Below are 3474 nucleotides of genomic sequence, written 5' to 3' on the forward strand. Positions count from 1 at the left end.
ATCGTCCTAAAAATCCCATAACTCAGACTTCACAATAAAAGTACTGATTGGGCTATTTTCTGTAGTTACATTAGCGAACATCTCTCGACACATATTCCTCTTAAAACTAATCATGACATTGAAACCACAGTAAAACAATACAACAAAATTGTACAAAAGGCAGCTTGGATTGTCTGGCAGATGACGAGAGATCCTAACGATAAAAAACTCAAAGTAAATCTAGAGGCAAGAAAAAATGCGAGAATTGCTACTTATGTTACTTAGCAAGCTTGTCTCCCTCTGAGGCCACTGAGTACTCCTTGTGGAAAGCTACACGCATACTTAACCACCAATAAAGATGAGTAATGGGCAATGGGCTCAAACTGATCCTGATAAAGCGAAAACTTTTGCAGTACACCTTGGTAAAGTCTTTCAGCCACGCTGCTCTAAAAATAATCTGAAAGACTCTGAAGTTGAAGCTTTTCTCCACACGCCGCATCAATCAGACTTTCCTATTCTTATGTCTTTGACTCGTGAATTAAAGTGGGTCATAAAAAACAACATTAAAATCAAAAAAGCTCCAGGATATGACCTGATAACTGGAAAGGTGCTACATGAGCTACCAGATGTGGGTTTTGAATGCATAAACCAATTGTTCAATGCAATTTTCACCTTTGAACAGCTCAATGGAAAGTCGCCCAAATCATATTAATTCCAAAGCCCGGTAAACCCGTCGAACTTGCAACATCTTACAGACCTATCCTAAAACGTCTAAAGCCAATTATCGAAAATAGATGTCTGATTCCCAACCACCAAATCGGGTTTCGCGAGCACCACTCTACTATTGAATAAGTAAATAGAGTCTACAACTTCGCAAGACTTGCATTGAGCTTCCTTAAATAAGTTTTTCGCTGAAGGGAACCTAGATTTTTGCCATTCGCGCTTTAACCTACGTTTTTGTGAAACTAAGTTCTCTATGTCACTATTTGTAAGTACTTTAATTGAGTTTAAAACCGAGGTTGCGTCCTCAATATGAGACTTATACTTTATCTTGTAATTTGTCTGTATGTGTGAACTAATGTACTTTTTATATGTGTTAACCTACATCCGAAACGCACAACTGGGCACCTTAAAATTTTTAACAACATGTGGTCACCTAACCTATGTTTGACAGCGAATGACACAATCGAGTGAAGAAGAATAACGAAAGTTCGATAGGTAGCGTCGTGTATAAATATATTGTTTTAGTTAAATAAAGTAAAGTAATGTTATGTAAAAAGAAAGTCTATTAACGTTTTGTAGTTAACGCAAAAAACCAAATTTAAATTAAACCAAAGTTTAAAGTTCAGAAGTGGGATTGAATCAATGTCCAAAAGGGGAGTAATTAAAACGTAAGTAATATTTGGCGCAGAAAATTAAAAAACAAACGAACGCAGATATATACGTAATGATGGTGACCATCGAGACACTGACGAAGGAACAGTTGAAGGACTTCTTACAACAGCAAGAGTTATCCACTACAGGCAATAAGGCAGAATTAGTTGCAAGATTAACTGAACACGTGAAGGCAAGCGGCGTAGTTTTACAATTTACGAACGATAATGAGGAATTGCGGGGTGAAAACGAAGAATTGAGAAAACAAATTAGCGAACTGCGGCAAATGGTGCAACAAGTGGCCATTAACCAGAATAACGGTAGAAACAATCAAAACAGTACTTCAGAAATGCCTAGTAAGGACCGTAACGCGCATTCTATACGAGAAATCGCAGAAGTCCTACCCGAATTCGACCCAACGAATGAAGATTCTATTACGGCTACGCAATTTGTCGAACGTGTTGAAGCTGTTATGTCTGTATATTCGTGGCCCGAAAAAAGTGTGCTTCTTGCAGTGTATAGCCGTTTGAAGGGTGTAGCGCGCATGTGGGTGGATGCATCACCAAGAATGCATGCTACTTGGAAGGAGTTCTCAAATGAGCTTGTTACCGAGTTCGGTTGCGAATACGATGAAGCGGATATACATTACAATATGTCGCGCGTTGCTCGAAGGCAAAACGAAACAATAACTGAGTTCATTTTTCGTGTCTCTGCGCTAGGACGACGTCATAATCTTAGTGAGATGGCTATCACGAAATACGCCCGAGAAGGATTAAAACATCGAGAACTACAAATGGCGATTGCTCCGCAAAAATTCGTGTCCGTTAAAGAAATGCGTGAAGCATGCGAGAACTTTTTACAAAATTGCATTAAGATAAACGAAAAGCCTTTTCATAATGCGGGTGAAAGCGAACAAAGAATACAATCGTTCAGTAAGGCAAAGAATGTTATGTGTTACAATTGTGGTGAGTCAGGGCACTTGTCAGTAAATTGTGCAAGACCCCCAAAACGTCCTCGTTGTATAGATTGTAATAAGGTGCACCCCAAAAATGAACAGCAAAATTGCGGAAAACCATCAGCTTTTGTGCGAAAAACAAGTATTATCGACAATAAATTTCTTAAGAAAATAACGATTGGTGGCAAGCAAGCCATTGCATTTATTGATACTGGAAGCGAATGTAATATGGTCCGAGAAACATTTGCCAACGATATTGGTGGTACGCGCAGCAAAAACCTATTTACCATCGGTGGATTCGGTGGTGGTATAGAACGATCTGAGATACAAATCGACACGGATTTGAAAATCGATGAAGTTGAAAAACCGTTGACGTTGCACGTCTTCAAAGATCGTGTGTTGAATTACGATTTATTGCTCGGGGACGAAATATTCAATAGCGAAAATATACGCGCCGTATATGACAACGGACAGTTCAAATTCGAAGACAAAGTAAAAACGACGTGTAAAATTAATAAACTTAGTCCAATAACGGAGGATGACGTGTGTATGGACACTGTAAATTCAGATTCTAAGGGAAAGCTGTTAGAGGTGATGAATGAATTCCGAGAATGTTTCGCTACAGGTAGGGATGGAATCGGCAAAACTAGTGTAGTCGAAATGAAAATTGAGTTAACGACCAACGAGGTAATCGCACAAGTCCCGTATAGAGTTCCGGAACCGAAAAAAGAAATCGTTGCGAAGAAAATCCAAGACTATGACCTCATCATCGAACATCGAAGCGAGCAACGAATGGCGCACGTCGACGCACTAAGTCGTATGCCTAACGAAAACGGTTGCGATCTTGAGGAAGCGACTTTGCGAGTCTGGAAGGCGGAAATAACTGAGGCAGATTGGCTTTACAGTATGCAATTACAAGATAGCAAACTTCAACAAGTCGTAATGAAAATTGAGGATAAGGATTCAGACATTATTAACGACTATAAAATAATTAACGGACGACTGTACAAACGGTATAAAAACCAACAGCTCTTCGTAATACCAAAGGCTTTACGATGGAAGGTGACACATGATGCACATGTTAAAACAGGACACTTAAGCGTTGACGGAACGATTGAATACTTACTACGGTCTATGTGGTTCGCTCGAATGCGAAACTTTGTCAA

The sequence above is a fragment of the Teleopsis dalmanni genome, chromosome 2 (assembly GCF_002237135.1).
Source record: "Teleopsis dalmanni isolate 2A chromosome 2, ASM223713v2, whole genome shotgun sequence".
Classification (NCBI taxonomy): domain Eukaryota; kingdom Metazoa; phylum Arthropoda; class Insecta; order Diptera; family Diopsidae; genus Teleopsis; species Teleopsis dalmanni.